This window comes from Balaenoptera physalus, assembly GCF_965194825.1.
Source record: "Balaenoptera physalus genome assembly, chromosome: 11".
Lineage (NCBI taxonomy): Eukaryota > Metazoa > Chordata > Mammalia > Artiodactyla > Balaenopteridae > Balaenoptera > Balaenoptera physalus.
In genome coordinates this window covers 61586482-61612233 of record NC_138896.1, presented here as the reverse complement: position 1 = coordinate 61612233, position 25752 = coordinate 61586482, and the positions used below count along the sequence as shown (strand labels likewise).

At 39.6% G+C, this 25752-nt stretch overlaps 1 protein-coding gene and 1 long non-coding RNA gene across 34 annotated transcripts in view; one reads left to right on the top strand and one right to left on the bottom strand.

Moving 5' to 3' along the window:
- The window catches only part of LRRFIP2 (LRR binding FLII interacting protein 2), a 121550-nt gene extending 105770 nt beyond the window's left edge, over positions 1–15780 (bottom strand). For 8 of the 33 annotated variants that reach the window (XM_082412827.1, XM_082412859.1, XM_082412855.1 and 5 more), the window contains exons 1-2: positions 15533–15779; positions 12860–13016 (exon numbers count right to left, since the gene is read on the bottom strand). The gene's annotated coding sequence lies outside the window, so the exon portion shown is untranslated. Of the gene's footprint in view, positions 1–12859; positions 13017–15532 lie in introns of all 33 variants that reach the window. The other 25 variants (XM_082412857.1, XM_082412828.1, XM_082412829.1 and 22 more) reach the window with 14 other exon arrangements.
- Positions 15781–15959: 179 nt separating this feature from the next.
- On the top strand, positions 15960–22292 carry LOC309637799. The gene is made up of 2 exons (XR_014250814.1): positions 15960–16109; positions 18839–22292. It is a non-coding gene; the product is annotated as an uncharacterized lncRNA (long non-coding RNA).
- Positions 22293–25752: the final 3460 nt, after the last annotated feature.

The following is a 25752-nucleotide window of genomic DNA, read 5'->3' as shown; positions in this document are numbered from 1 at the left end:
AAAGTATCAGAACCTATAACGGTTAATTTAAACTCATCTTTTATAAAATATAATGCCTGTAAAGGGTCGAAGCGAACTTGTATAATCACATCTCCTACTTCCACATTCAGAAGTCCTAAGAATTACCAAAAATGTTTTTTAAAGTTTTATATTTTGAATACATAGTATTCGCATATACACAACACAACTGATAATCTTTCCATTTCTTCTTTTCATAAGATGACATGCCAGTGGTGCACTTCCTTCCTTGCCAACAATGTTATTCAATAATGAACTCTAATGGGCTGTATGTTCAACATGATTTATAATACTACTTCATCAACTGTGCAGAACCTAAATTAGGAAGATGTACTCTTACCAACAATTGCATTCTCAGTTTGCCCTACGAAGTAAATCATGTTCTAGTACCACTCAAATGGCCTCCTTTCCCTACGCCTTTTAAAGTATCTCAGAAATACACGGTCGTATGTTCAGAGAATGAAAGGAAGGGAGAGAAAAAATTATATATTGTTGAAGATAGGTCACACTTAAAAGTGTGAAATAAAGCAGAAAACAAGAAAACAGCAGAAGTACTAGGGTTAATAGAAGCTCAGGTGACAAAAACAAAGATAAAACCAAAAACGAGGGAGAAATATGAAAGCATGCAATAAGGATATGATTTTTTTAATGTAATTAATATGGAGATTGTAAAATTAGGAAATTTTAATAAAATAAATCATATACTTTAAATTTTTCCCTTTTCAACAAATATCTCTTGAGAATTTGCAAGGTACTATGTACATACTAATCACTGCCTTATAAGTAGGCAAAAGACTACAATGGGAAAATTAAAATGGTAAAGAGGTCAGAGAGAATGTACTTATACTATTTCTGCATATCCTTTCTTAATCATGTTCTCTGAAGCACAAAAGTTTTTCCTTTGAGGAAGTCAATTCACCTAATTTTTTTTCTTTTGTTGTAAGGCCTTGGTGGTGCATAGCTAAGAAAGCACTGCCTACCCCAAGGTGACAAAGATTTACTCCTATGTTTTCTTCTAAGAGTTTTACAGTTTTAGGTTTTATATGATCCATTCTGAGTTAGCTTTTTATATGGTGTGATGCAGGGATCCAACTTCATTCTTTTGCATGTGGATATCTACTTTTCCAAGTACCATTTGTTAAAAAGACAATTTTTTCTCTCATTGAATTGTCTTGGCACCCTTGTTAAAAATCAACTGACCATAAAAGTAGGGTTTATTTCTAGACCCTCAATTCCATTCCATTGATTGATATGTATATCTTTATGCCAGCATTACACTGTCTGGATTACTGTAGCTATACAGTAAGTTTTAAAATTAGGAAGAATGAGCCCTCCAACTTTGTTCTTCTTCTTTAAGATTGTATTGCCTATTCTGGGTCCCTTATCTTTCCATACAAATTTTAAGATGGGCATGACTATTTCTGCACCAAAACCTGGTGCAGGGGAAAAAAAAGGGGGTGGGGCAGCAGGGATTTTGACAGGGATTATATTGAATCATAGATCAACTTGGGGAGTACTGCCATCTTAACAACATTAAGATTCCAAACCATGAACATGGGGTGTCTTGCCATTCATTTAGATCTTCTTTAATTTCTTTCTACAATGTTTTGTGATTTTCAATGAACAAGTCTTGAACTTCTCTTATTAAATTTCTTCTCACATCACAAGGGTCGTTTTAAAGATCAAGTGGATATAAACGTTTCTATAAACTGTAAAGTGCTTCAGAAATATAAGGTATAACTGACACCAAAAAAAAAAAAAACAAACCCACAAAAGATATGAAATCAAAATAGCAAAAGAGGTGGCAAAGCAAAACTCAGAAGTAAATCCCCTGGCTAAAGTTAATTTTAGTTGAGCCACAGGTGGGTGGGAAACTGTACATTTTCAAACACAAATCTAATCCAACACCAGACCTACATACTTTGTGGGAAGGCACTTTTCGCTATTTCCAATTAACTAGATATGTAGCAACATCTCTTACTGAACTGTACAAGGGTGTGTTTTCTTTCTGAGGTATGTGGAATTATTACTGAAATACTTCTTCCATGAAAAGAAATGAAAATCAAAATATGATAGAAGCATGTAACTAACCTCTGCCACTAATAATAAAATAGAAGGGACCAGAATTAAATCCCAAAGGGGGAAAAAGAATTAGTCTTAGAACTTAGGTTCTTCTTCTGATTGGGAATGAATTCTACTGACGATACTCATAATAACTCTATTCTAATAGTAACAAAAATAAAACTTAGAACATAATACAACAAAAGAAAAAAATTACATGAATAAAGACAATCATTTTAATTTCTTTTTAATCTACGGTAAAACAAAACACTAAGCTGAAAATGACCCAAACTGACAACAGCTTTAAGTCAAGGCCAGTCAACATGATGCAATAAACTGTGGCATTGGAAAACTCATGGGAAGCAAGCGAAGACAGGGACAAGTTTGATATCATGCCTATAAGGTATAAAAAGATGACAAAATGGCATGCAAAGTATGACTGAAAATATGTAAAATTTTGTACATATGAATAATAAATGGCAAAGGCAATAATGTAAAAAAAAATTTTTTTTCTTTTTTCTTAAGCTTTATATACTGTTGATAATCACCTTACCAAAAACTGATTTAAGCTAAAAGCTACAATTCTGTGGCTATTTCATAGTATGAAAACTTGTAAGAATAACCAACTTTGACACTATATTAATAAGCTGATAAGGGGGAAAGATTCATTTAGCCTGTCAGACCAACTGCAAAGTACGACTATAAAAATTTATGTTGGTCATCTCTGGTAAAACCATAATTTTCTAACAGATTTCACATCAACCAATACACTTATGGACATAATCAAATTCTAAGTAAATGAGAAACACATTGCTAATTTTAAAAAGAATGAACACCATTATATTAACCTTAAAAATGTAATAAAATTAAAACTCTGACTCAAATCAACAGGTCAAAGTTAGAACAAAGAAGCAACCATTAATGTCCTCTAAAGTCTTGGGGAAAACATCAATGTTCAAGTCTACAAGTTTTTATTATCACAGCAAAATTCTTGAAAATTTTTGGGTTTCCCTGAAGATCTGTATGATTCCTTCCACCATGTAGCTCACCCACTAGGGAAAAAAAATAGTGGTGACATGAGGTACTTTTATAGCAGAAAGGAAGATGACAGTATTTTCCCTCTCTTGAGCTGCATTGGTCAGGTTTGTGTAGCTTAAACCTGTCTTACTTAGAAAGACAAAATAATGCCCTGAAATGGTAGGCAAGATACCGATTAGGCTAATAAAAGGAAGAAGTCAACAAGATACAATGCGATATAAGTACAATGTTCATGACGGAATGATTAGAGAGCAGAGCTGACAGCACAGCTGTGACAGTAGCTAATCCAAGTGCTACTCCAACCTAAAGACACAGGCAATGAGGTCCACTCTAGACACATCACTTCTGCTCAGAAAAGACTCAAAACCAACAGTTGGTGGCCCCTTTTTATAAAAATAAAGAGAAACTGACCCTCCCATCCTGTTCATCCACTACCCCCATCCCCCCAACACACACACACACACTCTCTCTCTCTCTCACACACACACACACACACACACACACACACACACACACAGAAACACACACACAGAGAAACAAAGAGAAAGAAATCATTAATAAAATAACTTGCCAGAAGTTCAGGACATGAGTCACCAGATTCAAAGGGCCTACAGAATGTGTAACACAAGTCCTGAGTCCACAGGTATTTCACAGTGAATTATTATAGTTAATTTCAAACATGGGGACAAGGATGATTTTATAAGCTTCCAGGGGTGGAAAAACCAGGTCACATATAAAGGATTAACAATTAGAATTGTTTCAGTCTTCTGGAAACAAAAGTAATTCTGGCAACAAGAAGACAATAGAGTGATGCCTTCAAATTCCTGAAAGAAAATTACAGACAACCTATGCCCAGCCACACTGTTCTATTCTCATACTTGATTATTAAAAACACTTCAGACACGCAAGTTCTCAAAAATTTACCTCTTTTACACCCTTTGTTAATAAGTTACTAGAAGATACATCTCTAATAAAAGAGAAAATCAAAAGGGAGGAAATTTAGCATATAGGAAATAAATCCAACACAGAACAGGCAAAGGGGACTGATCCCCAGAGAGGGTGAGACATCCCAGGAAGAAAGCTACAGATTGAAGCAATGAGATTCAAGAGACATAGTAGAGGGCTGTCACCACCCAAATCCCCACAGCCTTTAAGACTTCTTTTTAATATGAGCTGATCTGGCCCAGGTTTTTATCTGAATTTACTTTGTCTTGACCCCATGTTGATGAAGTTCCCGCTGTCCTACCCCCAGGTGCCTAGATTGGCTGAGGCCTTATTTCACACCATGGACACATTTTGCTTTTACCTATTCCTAACGGCTAGAGCAGGAACTGCTTAGAAAGAGCAGTGTACTTCCCCAACCATATTTCTTCTAGATATTTAGTACCTTGTAAAAACTTCAGCTCTGCCAGGTGCCCTGATTGTGATGAGTCTTATGGTTTCCCAGGACTCATAAGCAAACTTTCCCAAGGACTTAACAGAAAGGACTCAAGGAAGACTCTGTTCAACTTATCTTCTCCTGTGAGCCTTCATTTAATAGTGGCAATATGGACCTTTCTGTTCATAGCTAGGTTTATATTTGCCATTCAGGTTTTCAAAACTGTCCAAAAAAAGACACTGCTTAGGGATACATACTATGGTAGAAACTGGCCTATTGTTCACCAAGGTCATTTCCCTTTTCTGCCCACAGCTATGCTACATTTCACAACCTTCCTTGCATTAAGTACAGCCATTTGACTGAATTCTGGCCAATGGAATGTGGACAAAAGTGACGTATGTATTAGTCCAGGCCCATCAAACTTCCCATGGAATCTACCACACTCCCTCTCTGTCCTCGAATCTGCCAGCCAGATGCAGAAGCTCAGTGAAACTGAAAGTCTTTGAGCCCCAGGGAATGGCAGAGTCACTAGATGAAAGGGGCTTGAGTCCCTGGGTGACTCTGTGGAACCAACTACTCCTTTGCCAGTGCTTCCCAACTCACAGCAGAGATGTGAGTGAGAAATAAGCTTTAACGTGTTAAACCACTGAAACCTGGGGGTTTGTTTGTTCAGTAGGTTAGCCTAACTTGACTAACAGACACAAAAAGGTGGTCAAACTATTCAGTTTCTCAAAATTAAACCATGTATTGATTAGGAATACATATTTGGAGGGAGGGATGGGACTGCAGGGCTAGGCAGGGAATGGTCCCAAAAGAGTGAGTAACGTGTAAAATGGGATTATGATTACCTGGAGGGGGAAAAGGTGCCATTTAAAGATATTTACAGGAAACTTCTAGGATACTGTAATGTTCAATTTCTTGGCCTATGTAGTAAGACTGCAGCTGCTCATTTTATTATTCTTCCTGAAGCTGTGTTTTTGTTTTCTATTTCTCTACAGGTATTTCACAAATAAACCACTAATTATTTTGCTCAAAATAAATTAGAAAGAGTAGACACTTGAAAAATCTGTTGGAGCATTTGGGAAAAATAAGGTGAATAGAAAACTAAGCTAAAAAAAAAAAAAAAAAAAGGCCTTAACCCCCAGGGAAAAAAAGAAAGTTAAACAAGAAAGGAAACAATCACGATATAATTCTTGGCTTAAGTAGTAAATAATACATATTTAGTTATAATGAAAACACAGATTTAAAATTGCAAAACTGGAATGTTGCAGGGAGAGGAAGTAGGAGGAAACAATGAAGAAATACCACAAAATAACGATAAAAAACAAGTTTTCCACCATTTGAAGATACTTTAAGTGCACATATATGTTTTTTACACAAAATGGGTTTATAAAATATGTGCTATTTTGTAACCAGCTATGGCAGACAGACACTAAGGTGGTCACCCCACCATGACCCCCAACTCTTGCTGTTCACATCTTTGTGTAAACACCTCCCCAAGAATCTGGGCAGAACTAATGACTTGCTTCTACCAACAGAATATGACAAAGGTTATGAGATGTCATTCCCATGATTATGTCACATTACATAAGGCTGTCTAGCCTGAAGACTTGCTCTGGGCTCTCCTTGATGGTCTGATGAAGTGGTGAGACTGGGAAACACCAGAGGGTCAAGAACTTCAGGTTGCCCCTATAAGCTGAGAGCAGCTGGGACTTCCCTGGTGGCACAGTGGTTAAGAATCCGCCTGCCGATGCAGGGGACATGGGTTCGATCCCTGGTCTGGGAAGATCCCACATGCCATGGAGCAACTAAGCCTGTGCGCCACAACTACTGAGCCTGCACGCCACAACTACTGAAGCCCGTGTGCTCTAGGGCCTGCATGCCGCAACTACTGAGCCCATGTGCTGCAACTACTGAAGCCTGTGTGCCTAGAGCCTGTGCTTCGCAACAAGAGAAGCCACCGCAATGAGAAGCCCGCGCACCACAACAAAGAGTAGCCCCCACTCGCCGCAACTAGAGAAAGCCCACGCGCAGCAATGAAGACCCAACACAGTCCCCTCCCCAGAAAAAAAAAAGATTTAAAAAGCTGAGGGAAGCCTTTAGGAGCTTGAATATAGCCTCTAGATGATGAAGTAACTTCTAGTAAGCAAGAAGCCTCAGTCATAAAACCACAAGAAAATTAATTCTGCCAAAAATCTAAGTGAGCTTAGAAGCAAATTTTCCCCCAGTTGAGTCTTCAGGTGAGAATTCAGCCCAGCCAACATCTGATTGCAGCCTCGTGAGACCCTAAGCAGAGGACCCAGTTCAACCTCGCTCAGGCTCCTGCCCCAGAGAAACTGTAGGATAATAAATGTGTGTTGTTTTAAGTTGCTAAATTTGTGTACTTCATTATACAACATAGAAAACAAATACAACTGCTTTTAAAACTGTGGATGAATGAATTCAGCAAAGTTGTAGGGATACAAAATCAACACAAAAAAATCAGTTGCATTTCTATACACTAACAATGAACAAACCAAAAAAGAAATTAAGAAAACAATACCATTTACAATAGGAAAAAAGAACAAAATACTAGGAATAAACCTAACCAAGAAGGCAAAAGATCTGTTCACTGAAAACTACAAAACATTGCTGAAAGAAATTAAAGGACACATAAATAAGTGGAAAGCCACCTCAGGTTCATGGATTGGAAAACTTAATATTGTTAAAATGTCAAATACCCAAAGAAATCTACAGATTCAATGCAATCTCTATCAAATCCCAATGACAGTTTTTGCAAAAATAGAAAAACCCATCCCAACATTAAAACTCCTATGGAATCTAAAGGGACCCTGAATAGCCAAAACAATCTTGAAAAAGAAGAACAAAGTTGGAGGTATCACACTTCCTGATTTCAAAATTTACTAGGAAGCTACAGTAACCAAAACAGTGTGGTATTGGCATAAAGAGAGACATATAGACCACAGAATATAATAGATAGCACTAAAATAAACCCGGCACATGTTGTCAAATGATTTTCAACAAGGGTGTCAAGATCAGTTAATGGGGAATGGACAGTCTTTTCAACAAATGGTGCTGGTAAAACTGGATATCCATATTCAGAAGAATAAAGTTAGACCCTTAGTGTATGCCATATACAAAAATTAACCCTTAGTAGGTCAAAGAAATAAATGTAAGAGCTTAAACTGTCCATACACAAGAAGCTTCCTGACATCGGATATAGCAATAATTTCTTAGATAGGACACCAAAAGCACAGTCAACAAAAGAAAAGTTAGATGAAGTGGATTTCAAAATTAAAACTTTTGTGGGGCTTCCCTGGTGGCGCAGTGGTTGAGAATCTGCCTGCTAATGCAGGGGACACGGGTTCGAGCCCTGGTCTGGGATGATCCCACATGCCACGGAGCAACTGGGCCCATGAGCCACAACTGCTGAGCCTGCGCGTCTGGAGCCTGTGCCCCGCAAAGGGAGGGGCCGCGATAGTGAAAGGCCGGCGCACCGCGACGAAGAGCGGTCCCCGCTTGCCGCAACTAGAGAAAGCCCTCGCACAGAAACGAAGACCCAACACAGCTAAAAATAAATAAATAAATAAATAAATAAAGTAGCTATTAATTAAAAAAAAAAAAACTTTTGTGCATCAAAGTACACTATCAACAGAGTAAAAAAAAATCAACCTATGGAATGGGAGAAAATATTTGCAAATCATATATCTGATAAGGGATTAATAACCAGAATATATAAAGAACCCCTAAAACTCAACAACAAGAACAACAAAAACAACCCATTCAAAGATGGGCAAAGGACTTGAATAGACATTTCTCCAAAGAAGATATACAAATGGCCAAAAAGCATGTGAAAAGATGCTCAACATCACTAATCATTAGGGAAATGCAAGTCAAAATGCAATGAGATAGCACCCCACACCCATTAGGATGGCTATTATTTTTAAAAAGAAAAAAAGATAGAAAGAAAGAAAGAGAGAGAATAATTAAGTGTGTCAAGGATGCAGAGATATTACAACCCTGTACCACTGTAAAATGGCACAGCTGCTGTGGAAAATGGTATGGCAATTCTTCAAAAAATTAAACATAGAATTACTATATGATCCAGCAATTCCACTTATGGATATATACCCAAAAGAAATGAAAGGAGGGACTCAAACAGATATACACTTGTGTTCGTAGCAGCATTATTCACAAGAGCCAAAAGGTGGAAGCAACCCAAATGTCCATTAACAGGTGAATGGATAAACAAAATATGCTATATATCTATATCTATATGATGAAATATTATTCAGCCTCAAAAAGGAGTGAAATTTTCATACATGCTACAACATGGATGAAGCTTGAGAACATTATGCTAAGGGAAATAAACTAGTTTTTAAAAGACAAATACCACATGAGTCCACTTATATGAGGTACCTAGAGTAGTCAGATTCATAGGGACAGAAGGTAGAATAGTGGTTACCAGAGGCTGGGGGGAATGAGGATTATTGTTTAATGGGCACAGAGTTTTCATTTGGGAGGATGAAAAAGTTCTGGGGATGGATGGTGGTGATGGCTGCACAACAATGTGAATGTACTTAATGCCACTGAATTGTATACTTTAAAATGCTGAAAATAGTAAATTTTATGTTATGTGTATTTTACCACAACTAAAAAACCACTTTGGATAGAGAGCAAAAGATGAGTGTAGTAAGACAGGAGGACAGTGACCCTCTCATTTCCTTGACTATCCACTTAGACATAGTGATAACTGTGATAGGGGAAAAACATCTCATCTAAACCTACAATGAATTTTTTTCCCCCTATTTTTAGTCCTATAATCTATGCATCACTTAACTGGAATACTTCTTTTTTTTAATAGAAACAACATGTATGCTTACTAATTATATTGTAATTATACAATAAATATTACAATAAATACAATAATTATATTGTTTGTTATCATAAATGATTAAACCATTTAACAGAGAAATAAACATTTTAACATCCTAATCCTCTGCACACAGCATACTCTACTTAAGGGAGAAATCAGACAGCCAAAAAACTGCTCCTAGCTGTTAAAATGTTTCTATTGAGGAAAGTGGGAGATGTAGAAAGAATAACAATGTGATCAGAACAAGCAACTTAAAAGTTAAATTTGTTTCCTAAAGCAGTAAAGACATTTTGTATCAAAAGTAGTTAAAATTTTGGTGTTCATAATGAAAGAAAACTAAGATATAGAGGGTTCAAATTGAAAGCACTGGAAAAAGATGACTATGATTTTAAAGTAATAATCTACCTCTGAGAAAATAAAAACACCCTGATAAGCCGTTGCACTCCAAGGTTTTCCCAACCTCTTTTCCGCTCTCTCCCCTCTGCGCTGTTCTAATCCCACTCTTTTAGGAGGAGGAGGGGAAGGCCGAAAAAGGGAAGGGATATAATAAGATAATAGGAATAAACCAGATAATAGGAATAGAGAAGAGAGAAAAATATTACGATTATTTTTTCTCCTCACACTGAATACTAAATACATCATCATCATCAAATGCTAACAATCCAAATTTCTGAGGGCAAGAAAAACTCAGTTTCCTGGAGTGTCAACCTAACCTAAGGCAAAAGAAAGGAAACTATCTGCAGGCTTTGCATCTATAAATTAAGTCTGTATGCCAAATTCTTCAAACAACCTCCACTCTAATCCAAGGCTGCGGATAAATATGGTGACATGAACCTTGATCAAAAGACTGGCACACTAAGCTCTTTAACAGCTTTCTAGCCTAAGAAGTGAGATCAGTTAAAGAACTTCAAACCCAAGTACTTTATTCACTAAGTACAGAAACACCAAGGTTTTCATGAGAAAGCACCTGGTACAGAAAGGCAGCTATGCTGGGACACAGCATCTGGTAATAAGCAAGAGTTTAAAGAGATAACTTCCTGATATTACACATGCTACCGTACAGTTCTATGGGAAGAAGAGAATGAGAATTTGGGAAGAAGCTGATTTCTCTGTATAAACTCAAAATAATCCTGTAAAACAGCCCATCATTCCCAGTGTCCTTTTGATCCCAGGGACAAGTGTAAAGGTCTCTGAATTGGACTACTATTTCAACTCGGGGCACGGCCTCCCTGTGTGGGTAACAGTAATGTTTTTCCCCTGTTGTAAAACATTTGACTGATCCCCGCCAAACACTCTCAGAACCAGACATGACATCAATACTGGTACGATCCTGTGCTCTTCTTTGTGCACATTTTTCTAAAATGCTGGCCTCGTTAGTTTTCCTTAATCATGCTCATTCCCTAAAAAGGGAAGACCAAAAAAAACTGGATCCTAGGATACGCATGCTAAGCACATTTTCACCCCAAAACTTAGCCTTAATCTTCTGAAGGCAAATGTCCTTTATAAGCTCCCTCTTCTGTTGTTGCCACTTTTCCTAAACCGCAGGCCTTCCTGACTTGCAGTGGGGCCAGGATAGATTGTGGTTATGTGGTGGGTTCTGTCAGACGCGCTTTGACAAGGCCTCAGAATAGACCCTGGGCACCAGCCAGGGAAACTGCCACTCACAAGTTCCAACTTCATCCTCATATGTTAGTCCCTCAGCACTTTTTTTTTTCCACTAGTCTCTCTCATTTTAAAAGGGCAAAGATTCCTGAACCTCCTCCCGGTCATGAGTGAGCTGTGTAACATTGAAATTAAAAATGTAAACCTCCCTTACTCTGCTCACAAACACTTTGAAGAATAAAGATTAAATCTGTACCTACCTTTTGCCTTGAGAAATTAATCCATCAATAGCACTTTGGTTTGCAAAAGGATTTTTGGATCTCAAACCCCACAGAGGTTTATTTTATTAGGAATAGACTAGGCTACAGATGATAAAGGAAGAGAGAAGGTAGGCCATTTATTTCCCATGTGACTAGCAATATGGCAGCAGACTTCTGCAGGGCAAGAAGTAAAACTATATACAATGTTTTTAATTGATATTGGTCATCAAATCCTAAAACAATCAAGCTACTACAAAAGGCACTCATTTAACTAGTATTACCAAATATAAATGAAGGAGTTTGTCTGTAATAGCACCGTCTTCAAGGTACAGTACCTTTACCTTTACCGGTACAAATAAAATTACCCAGCTGTCACTCTAAAATGTTTAAAATTACCTTATAAAATACATTTACAGTATATTTTTAAATTGTGAGGATAAAGAATACAAAGTAATTAAGCACTCTTTTCTCCTACAAGGTTAAGAAAAAAGGTAACTTCTATTATAAAATAAATCTCAATATAAGCTTGAAATAAATTTTTAAAATTTCACAATTTAAGTCCGAACCTTACACTCACACTTTCAGAAATAAATTCCATACACACACTTATGCAAAGAGCAAAGACTTACATATGAGTTGTTCCTTACAGCAGTGTTAGTGGAAAGCTAAAAACAACCTAAATGTCTGTTAATAGGGAATGTTAAAATAAATTATGGAAAATGAACAAGCTATGGTTCATCTACACTAGGCAGGACATCCAGTCTTTTTAAAAATTAGCTGGACATATGTGCTAATATACAATGATCTCTAAGACATATCAAAGGTAAGAATAAAAGGTATAGGACATTTCTCCTAAACACAGGTGATTATATATGTAAGAGAAAATTTGGAGAGAGATACACAGGAAACCATTAAGAGTGGTTGCTTGGATTATGTAGTCGGCGTAGGGGGTGGGGGAAGAAGGTTAGAAGTTTATTGTGGAAAGAAAACTTCCTTTTCACCATATAACATTTTCTTTTTAAATGTTTAGCAATTTTTAAAAGTCCCACAAACATCTACTGAATCCATAAGTGAGCACTCCCCTTCTATGGATGCCATTTCTTCCCTCTTCTTCTTTTTTTTTAACATTAATTTATTTATTTATGGCTGCACTGGGTTTGCGCAAGGGCTTAGTTGCTCTGCTGCATGTGGGATCTTCCCGGACCAGGGATTGAACCCATGTCCCCTGCATTGGCAGGCAGATTCTTAAGCACCGCACCACCAAGGAAGTCCCTTCCCTCTTCTTAACCACCCGTACTCTTATCTACTGCTCTCCCCACCACTAGACCAAAACAAAAGCATACTTATGGAGCAAATCTCAGAGCTTCTACAAGAAACAGAATTCTCTCTCCATTCCCCAACCAAAACAAAGACATAATAGAATAACTGAAAAAGTATTAGCATACAATAAACCCAGTTTTTAGCCCAGTGTTTGATTCCTTTTAAGTGTGGCTTCATTTATTGTAGGCCAAAAAGTTTTTTAAGGTGAAAGCACAATGTGCAACACAAAAAAAATAATTTCTAATGGTATCCTATCTATTACCTTAAAGGAAAGAATAGAGAAAAAGCCAAAGTTATTTTACTCACAGGGTAAATTTTGCTCAATTCCTTCCTTCTGAAGTTTTAAAAGTTGAGTTTTGAATGATGGTCATAAAATCTTTATTTGCAAACTGGATAAGGTGGTACATTTTTCCTGTTAAAGGACCATCTCTCCATTCAGATTCTCCAGAGAGAAAGCAACCACCTAAAAGGAAAAGGCTATGAAATGGTCTCTACTTTGTAGGTGCAATGGAAAGTACTTCTATGGTGAGGACAGAAGAACTGTATTTCCTCTAAAATGATCCTCACAGACATTCCCAACACGCTATAGGGAGTTTTTTTTTTAATATATTATCATCAATTCTGTTCCTCTTCAAACTAGGAGCAGGGTAAACAATTCACAAACAGCTCTGCAAGAAACTGCTCCCTCTCTCTCATTTCTAGTAAAGATCAGTTTTTGGTTTTGTTTTGAGAGAAGAAGACTCTGCTTTGCCAAATATATTCCCCGTATCACTTTATTCCTTCATTGTGGAGATGCTTAAATCCTGACCTAAGAAGGCTTCTCTTGCATATCTACCTATCAGGACTGTCAGTTCAGGCAGTTTCCACAAGGGATTTTCCAAAAGGGAATAGCTGTTCACTGGAAACTGAAACTCTTAAGTCACTATTAGCTGGACACAAATCAAAAGCAACATTAGGGAACGCTCTGAATATAAGAATGGATATCCAAGGAAATAAGACGCGGAAATTTAGTCAAACAATTAAAGGAATTTAGTAAGCAAGACCAACAGGGTAAACTTACCATTACTTTATAACTGATAACTAACTAAAGTTCCTTATAAATCAAAATCAAGGTAAAATAAGCTGACTTCCAAAAAGAAGAAAAAGAAAAGAAGGCTAAGAGTATTAAGAACGCTGTGATTCAAAGTCATTTTGCTTAGCAACACTTTAAAAGCCAAAAATGATCAAATTACATTTCTGCAATAAAAAGTTATTTCTAGTTTAAAACGAATTCATTCCAATAATGAATCACCACTTCAATACACACTTTCTTCTCTATCAGAACTTAAATATGAGCTCAGCATAGTCTCATTGCACATTTTTAAGGGCAGATTCCCCCAAATGGGTAAGGCCTTTCACTCAAGACTCTTCTGTGTACCGCAGATTCTTTCAGTGAAGTTTTTCCTGCCTTAAAGATGGTAGCTCTCCTTTTCACCGACATTTATTTTGTTTCTGGACACTTATCTTCCTTCATTTATCTTCCCACATTTGGAAAAAAAAAAAAGAAGAAGAAAGTGGGTAAAATCACAACAATCCACTTAGGAACTAACAAACTATTCTAAATCCAAAGCTTCTGCAAAAGTTCACTTTTTATTTCCTTACCATACTTCATGACAATAAATATGCAGCAACAAACCTAACAAAGCATCAATACAACACTTTCTATGAGCAAAGGCATCTAATTAAACAGGCAGTAACAAACCTCTAGCTTTCCTCTATTCCAAGTTTAAGATCCATATCAATGATTCACAAAGCGAGTGACCTAACTTCCTAAATGAATCACACTTTCCGAAATTCTTATTCTACATGAGTATAGTACTGGGTCATCATCTCTACATGTGTTAAACAGAGCATGATGTTTGTTAAACAGGGTTAATTCTGCAAGACCTTCAAACCTCAGCAAACGTCAAGTCCCTGCCAACTAACCCTTACCTGCAACACTTTGTCTTTTCCAACAATTGCACCTCTTCATACAGAAGCATCCCCCAAATAAACATTTTAACCTTGAAACAATGTTATTTTAAACACTAATTAAGAACTGATCCATCCACACCCCGCTCTCCATCTCTGTGGTTCCATTACTGTATCCACATTCTCTTCCCATTGTGATGCCATAAAAAAGTAACGGGCACTGTTATCCTTACATACATCTTTTAATCAATGAACCTACGCTGCAGCTTTTCTTTTTAGGACAGAAATGCTGAGTCATTAAATGGAAACTCAAAGAAAATACGCTACAAAGAGTTACAGTTTAGGATGCAATATTTCCCTGGCCAGGTCTCCGCAGCCTGATATTTGTATCTCCCACGGTGGAAAAAGTAGAGCAAACACTTGCACTTTTCCGTCCCCTCGAAGAAAGAAAAAGACACGGGTTTCCTTAGGTCCTCCAGCTTCCTGCGGGATATCCACGGGCACGAGAAGCAGGCCTGGATGGAGCTATATAGCTTAACAATCTGGGTGTGAATAACACCTCGCATTAGTCAAGCATTAACCCTGACACTCCTAACAAGCGCCTGTTATGCCCGCGCTTCAGTTCGGGTCAAGGAAGAAGAAAAAAAAAATCCCACAAAAGCGCTACGCCCTCCACCGGCCTGACACCCTTCCCCGGAGTGGCCGGTCGGGTACAGAACCGAGGGAGTGCCGCGCCCGGGGAGCAGGAGGAGCCCCGAGCACTCGAAGCGGAGAGACAGCGGCCCGAGTTCATTTCTCCCACAATGGGAGTAACGCCGTCCCCGCTCGCGGACCGAGGCTGCGCGTTCGAGACCCGGCGTGAAGCCCGAGGACGCCGCAGGCAGGGGGCGACCTCGACCCCGGGGCCCGCCTGGGGGCCCGGCCCCCAGCAGGAGTCCGCGGCGGCGCGGACCTCGCCGGGCTGCAGAGGCCGGGAAGGCGGCCCCGCTCCCCGCTCCCCTCCTGGCCGGCGGGAGGAGCGGCCCTTACCTGTCTCCGGGCGCGGGCTATGGCTGCGACGCCGCCCGGGAAGGGCCGGAGCGCAGCTCGCCGGTCGGGAGCCCGCCGGGGCGAAAGGCGAGGGGCGCGAGGGGCGGACTCGGTCCTGGGTCCCCGGCCAGGCGGACCGGGCTGGATGCGGCGGCTCCCAGCGCCGGCAGCCGGTCAGTCAGTCACGCCGATGTCCCTCGGCGCCGCGGCTGAGACAGCGGGAACCGGCCCCCAGGCGGAGCCGCAGCCCGAGCGGCGGGCGGCGGAGGCGGAGGAGGGGCGGGGCCACAGTGTCGACGACCCGCTCACCCGGAAGCAGTTGTGGTCGCGGTGGCGCGCGCTGCGGGACGGGCTTGTCTCTCAGCGGCCGGCTGCGCACCGCCTGTGGGAAAGAGGTTTGGGACCGCGGGTAAGGTGGAGGCCCGGGCGGCCTCCCGAGGTGGCTCCTCCGGGCCCGCGGGGCCCACCCAACCCCTCCGCCCCAGGACCGGGTCCGGGAATGTGAATTGATGCGCGTGCCCGTTCGAGGCAGCCCCTGCCCTGGTCACCTCCAAACTGTCCGGCCTAGTGGGCTTGGGTGAGTGGGCCCGGGTGGCAATTCTAACGGTAGGAACGAAGGTGGGTGGGTGTGGTCGAAATGCTGAAAGCCTTATTTCCAAAATGAATGATTTTGAAATGATTTCCGGAGAAGAATGCTGGGGGCGAGGGGGGAAGAATATAGAGTCCGTTAAATATCTGATGGACACGGACCTGTCCTTCATTCTGGAAGTATCTCTCGAGATCCACCAGGTTCAAGGCCCTGGAGAAAGACCAGGGTCCTGCGCTTTGGGAAGCTCATCTTCTAGTAGGGCAGACGGATTTAAGCAAACAAGGCAATGACAGATTGCGATGAGGCTCCGCAGGAAATACACAAAGGTGATGAGAGATTTTGTGGGCGAGACCTCTGGCAGGTTGGAGAAGACCTCTAGAGGGAAGTGGTAGTTGAGCAGCCTCCTGGGAAGAAGGCACGAAATACACTTCGACACCACTTTACATCCAGGGACTGTAGGTTCCAGAACCCCCTGAATAAGCCCACAATTCCATGTTAAGAACCTGGCTCTAATGCCTTCCAAGGGCTGTTTCTCTGCTGCCCACCCCTGCGATTTCAGAAGGCTTGCTCTCCCTTTAGAGTTCATGAGGGCTGGAGTATGGCACTGCGAGGGAGGCATGAACTAGGGAACTTTGGTCTCTAGGCAGTGAGACATCAACAGGTGGCTTCATCACAGGAGAATTATCATACCATCAGCCTTGAAAGACAAAATCTCTAACCTCGCGCTTTCTCTTTCCATGTCACTATTTTGCTCAGACCTGTGAGCAAATACTGAAACTATGGTTTTCACCTGGGATCAAGAGGGGCTTAATATTCCCGAAAGATCATACTATGTTATGATCTGAATAAAAGGATTAATGACATATTTTTGCTAAATCAGTTAAAGATAAAATAAAAAGCGGACTTTCAAGAGAGAACCTATTCAGGTACCTGAATAATACCAATAAATCCAATAATGTTTATTAAATATTAGTTTAAGTTTATATAACTGCATAATTAATGGAAAGATTGGGTAATATTAGGATTAGATGCTCTTACTTTTTTTTATTTTACTCCTTAGCCACTTTTTTTGGCTCATACCAAACTAACAGAGAAAGAAAGGTTTTGCCATATCTTCTGGGAAAACTGGGAGGAAGCTCACACTTATTGACTACCTACTATTTGCACAGCATTGTACTAAGCTATTAAATATATTATCCCTTTCAGTACTAGGACCAACCTTGAGATATGGGGATTATTATACCCATTTTAGTAACAAAGACATTGAGATTCAGAGCAATTATGACTTGCCTAAGGTAACAAAACTAGTAGCTGAGAGTCAGAATTTGAAACTCTAGTCTTTCTGGCCCTAATTCCCCTTTTACTTTATGCCATATTGCTGTACTTTAATATTTAAAAAGGAAATATAAATGAAGTGTCCGGCCAAGCAAATTTCTATGTTGCTCTTATAATTTTATTGTGAGAGTATACTTTAAGGTAGAGTGGTATGAGGCAATTTTGGAACTTCTCTGTATTTTTACTTCTCCCACTATAGGATATTTGCTATCTGTTGCCAAAAAAACCATTCCACTTGTTTTAAAGTTCACAATGGGGACTTCCCTGGTGGTCCAGTGGCTAAGACTCCACACTCCCAATGCAGGGGGCCCGGGTTCAATCCCTGGTCAGGGAACTAGATCCCACCTGCAGCAACTAAAGATCCTGTATGCCGCAACTAAGACCTGGCACATCCAAATAAATAAATATTTTTAAAAAGTTCATGATGGCATGTGTCTTTTGAAGGCTCCCAAGAATGTTATAAAGTATGACACTAACGTTTTGTCATTGCAAGGGGATCCTGACTAAATGCATCACTCTGAACTGTTTCACAAGCAGAGTCTTTCCCTGCACATTCTTCTGCCAAAAATATGTGTTCCCAAATCTTTATGGAATATTCTGACATGTGAATGCCCCCAGGTCTGTGTGGGCTGTCCGCTCCAGGGACATATTAATAGATGAAGGAAAAATTTGAAAGTATTTATATGGTTTTGAGCAATGAGGTGGTAGGATTTGTACATTTTTGTTCATTTCATATCAGATCCTTCACATTTTTCTTTGATGATGTCAAGAAATACAAATTTTCCTTTCTCAAGAGCAAACACTCATTTTTGTGGCTTTCACAAAATTAACTTTTGCAAACACAATACTATGTTTCACTCTACACACATCTCTGGAAAACATTAGTTCAAACATTAAAAATAGGACGCTACTTTTCAGAGCCCAATATTTTTATTAGTAAAGTGTATTTATGTAGCACACTTCGGAAGAATTTTTAAAATTTTGGTTAACTCCTTACAAACCTATGGAAACCTAGCAAAGCAACAGTCTGTGACTGCTGACTATGTATATTTGCTTTAAGTTGTCTTTCCAAACATTATTTCTTATCTAGATTTCCTATTTTTTTCTTGCTTTCCTTTTTTTGGGGGTGGAGGAGGGGAATAACTATAGACTCACAAGAAGTTACAAAAATAGTACAGACAAGTCCTGTGTACGCTTTACCCAGTTTCCCCCGTTGGCAGCATCTTACATAACCTATAATACATTATTAAAACTAAGAAATTGACATCTTGCTATCTTTAGATTTTTAGTTTCTTTTTGTGTTTCATCATATCAGAAAATTACCACTTTGCAACAATTCATTTCTGTTATATCTGGCTCTTCTCCCTTTCCTTAATTAGCAGATGACAATATCAATAAGCTTGCCACAGTATTCATCTGGAATTACAAGTTTACTAAAAAATTCTGTGGGTCAACACACTTAAAAGTGATTTATTTGTAAGATTTTTGTTTTTTCTGCTTATATTGTTCCAAGTCTTCCTGCCCTAATAAACCTATAAATTTATACAACCTGCGTGTGTGTTTTAATACATCCTCTGACCACTGAAATGTTTTCAAAGAGATTGCTATTAAAGTAAAAGAATGCAAAGGTCCTCATTTGACTGGGAAAAAAAAAAGTTTGTAAACATCTAACTATCCGAATGAGAATGCTGCGGTCTGTTGGTTCGGAAGCCAGATCTCACTTAGGCTAATTCTAGCTCCATATGGACTCTCCTAGCCAGAGCGCTCGTCCTTTACTCCACCAGAGAGCAAACGAAGGAAAGAGAAGAAGTGTAAGTTACTTTCTTCAGACTTAGTGATGAGGAAAGTTTGATGAGAAGGGAGAATTTGTAAATTCGTGTAGGTATCAGTTATGTATAAATGCCTAATCACAGATAATCAAGTGATGGCTCTTCTGCATCGTATATACATTGTAAATGAGTAATCAAACATTCTTCATATTACAGCTCATTTAGCAAACTTACTCATCTACTGTATACCAGGCCCCCAGTTAGGCACTACTAACATCGGAACACAACAGGATCTATTTTTTAAGTGAGTATTAAGTTCTTACTATGTGCCAAGATACTTCCTAGATGCTAGGGATTCAAGGAAAAGTTAAAAAGAAAGCTGTGTTTCCTTCTCTCAGGAAACTTACTGTCTGGTAAGGGAGATAAATGATCACACAAAATTAACTTTATAATCCTAATAGGTATTACTAAGGGTAGGTATGTGGTGCATGAGGGTGAGGTAGGAGAGACAGGCCCCAGGCTGAGCAGCTGTAACTGGTCTCCTGATGACGCTTTGAGATGGGAAACCAGCAGCAGCATTGGGCCCTGATTGGGTGCATTCTTGTGGATTTCCCAGCCCAGCACGTGTGCAGAGGAGGCCCTCAGGCTAGGGGAAGGACAAAAGGAGGGAGAAGATGCCAGCTGGAGTCCATCTTGGCTGAGAGATGCGTGCCCACACCGGGACCAGATATGGAGATGATTGGCCAGAGACAATCTGGAAAACTGCCCCTATATAAGCAATCTAAGCTGCCCCTATTGGGGGCAACTCACTCTGAGCTCACTGTGTGTTCCACACATTTTTTTTTTTCCACACATACTTTGTTCCTTCCACACACACTTTGTTTCTAATAAATGCTTTTGTCTTTTTCACAATCTTGGTCTCTTTGCTGAATTCTTTCTTCAAAGAAAACACAAACAAAGGTCCTTCTTCCAGCTTTTGACCACAGGAATCAAGGGCATCAAAGTGGAACTCAACCTAATCTGAAGTATCAGAAATGACTTCTCCTAGCAAGAGATTCTCTGAGCCAAGATTTAAAACTGCTTCAGAGTGAACTCAGTGCAGAAGTTGGGGAAGAGAAAGGAAAAACATAAAGAGCTCATGATGGCACAAGCAGAGAGTCTCAGGGACTATAAAGAAATGAGGGAGATAATGTGAGATGAGTCTAGAGAACCAAAGGCCCACCATGCAGGGCCTTACAGGCTTCCTAAGGATTCTTATCTTTGTTTTGAAAGCAATGCAAATGAATTGAAGAGTTTTTAGTAGGAATGACATGATCAGACTTTGTGGTTTTAAATGATCTCTCTAGCTTCAGTGTAAAGAATTCATTCTTTAAATAAATATGACCTGGGTGTGCACTATAGGCCAAGTACTGGTCTGCACACTGAGTACACAGTGGTGGACAAAACACACAGACTCCCTGTCTTTGAGGATCTTACAGACAATACATAAACAGTACATAAGATGGTGAGAAGTGCTATCAAGAATATAGGAACCCAGGTAAGAATGAGAGGGTAGGGTGCTGTTGCTATTTTATTAGTTTGAACTATATGAAAGTACTGATCTTTTTACATCTTTTTTCTTTTTAACCTCAGGATGATATTAAGTTTATGTGGTACAGCCTGGTAGGATGACATTAGTGTTATACTGTTCAACCTAATATTTGGAAGAGTCAGAGAAGACCTAATGAGGTGATGCAAAGAAAGAGGCAAGCTGTGCAAATCTGTGATGGGGAGAGCATCCCAAGCTAAGGGAAAGCAAGCGCAAAGGCCCTAAAGCAAGAATGTACTTACCGTGTTTGAGGAGCAAAGAGGAGGCCAGTGTGGCTGAAGAGTAATGGACAAGAGGGAGGAATGGTAGCAGGGACCAGAGCGTGCTGGGTCTTGTAGACCATGGTAAGAAATTGGCTTTTCCTCTTTGAATGACATAAGCTGTTGAGGAGTTTTGAGCAGCGGAGCTACACGATCTGTCATCTTGAAAAGGACTGCTCTGTTACTGGTATACAGAGGGATCACTGTAAAATCTTTCAACTTTGCTGTACGTTTTAAATTTTTCCTAATAAAATGAGAAGACTTTCAGCTGCTGGATTGTAAATAGACTTTAGGGGGGGAAGGATGAGATCAGGAAGACCAGTATTACAATAATTCAGATAGTAGTGAAGGTAGTAAGAAGTGGTTAGATTCCAAATATATTTTGAAGATAGAGCCAGTAAGCTTTGCTTATAGAATGGCTTCCAGGTGTGAGAAAAAAGATAACACTTAAGGTTTAGACCTGAGCCACTGGAAGGATGGGGTTGCCATCTACTGAAATCTGAAAGGCAGTCTATTCAAACAGGTTTGGAGGAAAAGACTTTTTGGACAAGGTGAGTTTGTGATGCCTGTCTTAGATGCCATCTAAGTGGAGACATCAAATAGGCAATTGAATATACAAATCAGTAATTCACAGGAAACATCCAGGTAGGAAATACAAATGTATGAATCCACCTAAAGACTAAAATATAAAGATCAGTGCCTTGAGAATTAAATGGAAATACTCAGTTTAGCCTAAAGCCTGTCATGCTTTTTGTTCTAGGCTAGTTTTGTTTGTAGTTACCGGTTACTTTATATTACCATTCAGAATATTTATATGCATTACTATCTGCTATTCACTTGCATTCTAAAGGGTTTTGTGTTTTAATGTTGGTCTTATCTAAACAGATTATACATTTCTTGAGAAAAGATCTATTTTATTTTACACACTCCAAAATGCCATATCACAAAGACATTTTACAATGCTCATATAATAAATTATTGGAATGTAGAGTTTGTTGTTATCATCAAGCATCAGTTTTCTTACAAATATTTAATTTGGACACTTGTAGCTTCGTAAGTTTACACTTAACGAAAATAAGGGTAGACTTAGAATTTTCAGTCTTTTGCCCCTCACGCCCATATCAGTTTGGATGAATAAGAGAGAGCCTTCTTGGGGGAAAAAAAAAAAAAAAAAAGGCTCAGCTGTCCTCCATATTAGCTTTATACTCAAACTTCACGTGATAGCAAGACAGTTCCCAACAACTTCAAGTGTACCTCCACCCCCGTACAAGTCCGGCAAGAAAGAGATCCTTCCCAGTAGTCCTGGATTCCCTAATTGAACCAACCTGGTTAACTGCCCATCCCTTAACAAATTACTGAGCTAGGAAAATTCTGTGCTGTGATTGGCCAAATATGAGTCATATGCTTCACCTCTGGTTCACCCAAAGAGCATGGACTATAGAAGAGGAGTGGTTCCCTGGGAAAAAAAATGGGTCACTGTCACCAAAATAAGGAACTGGATAGTGATGTCAAAAAACAATGCATTCTACACCTGGTAACCCAAAAGGCCTAAACGTTCCTTCCTTAAGCTTTTAAAAGAAGTTAGCAATACCATGCACTCATGTTGAATCTCTTCCGATTCTGTATGCAATACTACATTTTCCCATGAATCATTAGGCTGTCATATATTCACTTGTTATTGCTGAGTGAACCTCACCAAAAGTAAATGCATGAACCTCAAAGTTAACCAGCTGGAAGGGTCCATATTTCAGCACAACACTTTCCAGGATACTCCCACCTAGGTATTGCAGGTAGTTTCTTGTCCTACAATTCTTTCCTATTGTCAGTCTGCCTGAAACATTTATTTGCCCTCAACAGCCTGCAGGCAGGGTGGCTGCTAGCTAAGGTGCCTGGAAAACCACTGCAGAAGCAAGTGACAATGAATCAGCCTACATTCATCTTCTAGAAGGACATTTACATAGTGTAGAATCTTGAAAGCAAAATGTATCTACAGATAATGTCTTTTCAGCTTCTTTTCAGGTTCACCGTTTCCATTCCTTTCTATACTAACAGGTTACTTTCCCCACAAGATGTTTGACCTAATTTATGTGGCATTTTAAACATTTTAGTTTAAATTTTGCTGCAGTAAATGGATAACTTTGCTATAAAGAGAATGTTGACTCTATCTATTAGTCTGGAATTTGGGGTGGCTCCTCTACTTTGCTGCTTCCCTGAACACCAAACATAACATTCTCTGTCCTAGGACCTGCTTCAAGTTGGTCATAAGACTGGCCGAAAATCAAACCAAATCTAAATGAATGGTTGTTGAAGTTAATCTCACATCCTGGAGCTGTGTGTGCCACGGAATAGCCTGCTTTTATTAACAAGCACAATTCTGATCAGAATCACTGCTCTGTGGTCCTGTTCATCAGAATTTCATGTTTAGAAATTGGATTTGGGTCTGGTTACTTTTAAATTTATTTATTTTATTTATTTACTTTTGACTGCGTTGGGTCTTCGTTCTGTGCGTGGGCTTTCTCTGGTTGTGGTGAGTGGGGGCTACTCTTCGTTGTGGTGCCCAGGCTTCTCATTGCAGTGACTTCTCGTTGCAGAGCACGGGCTCTAGGCGCACGGGCTTCAGTAGTTGTAGCACATGGGCTCAGTAGTTGTGGCTTGCGGGCTCTAGAGCGCAGGCTCAGTAGTTGTGGCGCACAGGCTTAGTTGCTCCACGGCATGTGGGATCTTCCCAGACCAGGGCTCAAACCCGTGTCCCCTGCATTGGCAGGTGGATTCTTAACCACTGCACCACCAGGGAAGCCCAGGTCTGGTTACTTTTAAATTTGCTATTGCAGGAAAAGGTAACATAGGATACTGTTAACCATGTATTTAAATGTTAAAAGTAGGTTACTGAACAATATGTTCTGGATGATTCCAGTATTCTTAATATTATACATAGAGAATTTCAGGATGAGATACCCAAATGTTAACCTTAAGGAATGGAATTATCAGTGATTTGACTTGATTGTTTACTTTTCAAAATATTCCTAGATGAAATGTACTACATCTGTCTCAGATAAATTAAGTTTTAAAGATTTTTTCTTGATGTGGACCATTTTTAAAGTCTTTATTGAGTTTGTTACAATATTGCTTCTGTTTTACGTTTTTTTTGTTTTTTTGGCCCGGAGGCACGTGGGATCTTAGCTCCCTGACCAGGGATCAAACCCGCACCCCTTGCATTGGAAGGTAAAGTCTTAACTACTGGACCGCCAGGGAAGTCCCAGATAAATTAATTTTTAAAGAGAAGATAGTTTATAATACCAATACCCCAGAGTCAAAAATATGCAACAGATACAACTGAAAAATAGATCTAATTATGATTCTCACTGCTCAAAACCGTTGTAGATTTTTCTCTTGCTTGGCATACATCATTTATTCTTTCATTTAGAACAAAAAAGCATGTCCTGGATGCTTGGGAGTAAATGAACAATACAAGTGCGGCTCCTGCCCTCCTAGAACTAACTAACTAACTAACTGTCTAGTGGAGATATAATGAGTAAGCTGACAGCACACCCAATGTGTCACATTCAATAGCAGTTTCATGCACTCCCCACCAAAATACCCAACCCTCCTTTTACAGAATAAATTCTGGCCTTGGCACATCAGCTGACAAGCATGTGGAACTCCCCCATGGTGGCAGTCACTGCTGGCCCACGCTTCAGTCTGAGCCTCATCCCCAATGCTGTCCACATGCTAGTTTTCAATTATTAGAGCAGCGTTCAATATTTGAGTATTCACACACATAGATAACAAACTTGTGGTTACCAAAGGGAAAGGGGGGATAAATTAGGAGGCTGGGATTAACATATACACACTACTATGTATAAACTAGATAACCAGAAAGGACCTAGTGTATAGCACAGGGAACTATACTCAATATTTTGTATTAACATATAAGGGAAAAGAATCTGAAAAAGAATATATATATATATATATATATATATATATATATGTATAACTGAATCACTGTGCTGAAACTAATACAACATAGTAAATCAACTATACTTCAATTAAAAAAACAAGAGGGGCTTCCCTGGTGGCGCAGTGGTTGAGAGTCTGCTTGCCAACGCAGGGGACGCGGGTTCGAGCCCTGGTCTGGGAAGATCCCACATGCCGCGGAGCAACTGGGCCTGTGAGCCACAACTACTGAGCTGTGCGCATCTGGAGCCTGTGCTCCGCAACAACAGAGGCCGCGATAGTGAGAGGCCCATGCACTGCAATGAAGAGTGGCCCCCGCTTGCCGCAACTAGAGAAAGCCCTTGCACAGAAACAAAGACCCAACACAGCTAAAAATAAATAAATAATAATAAAAAAAAAAGAAAAAGAAAAAAGAAAAAAATTATTCGAGTATTTACTTGCTCTTATTTTATAAAAATGAAAGTACAAATACTAGTTATAGGAAATGTAGATCTTATAAGTGTAATGTGAATGATGTAAAGATGAAATCCTTAAGTGTGCCAGAAGCAGTGAGTGTCTAGCCTCAACCAGACGATGAGACATTCATGAAATGAAGGCCAGTAGACAGAGTGAAGGAAAGAAGAAAATCAGAGACCAAGCAGAATCTTGGAAATATTCATTGTTCAATGTCGTAGCTAAAAGTTTAGCTATGTTTAGAGATTTCGATCTTACTTTTTAGCTCTGTA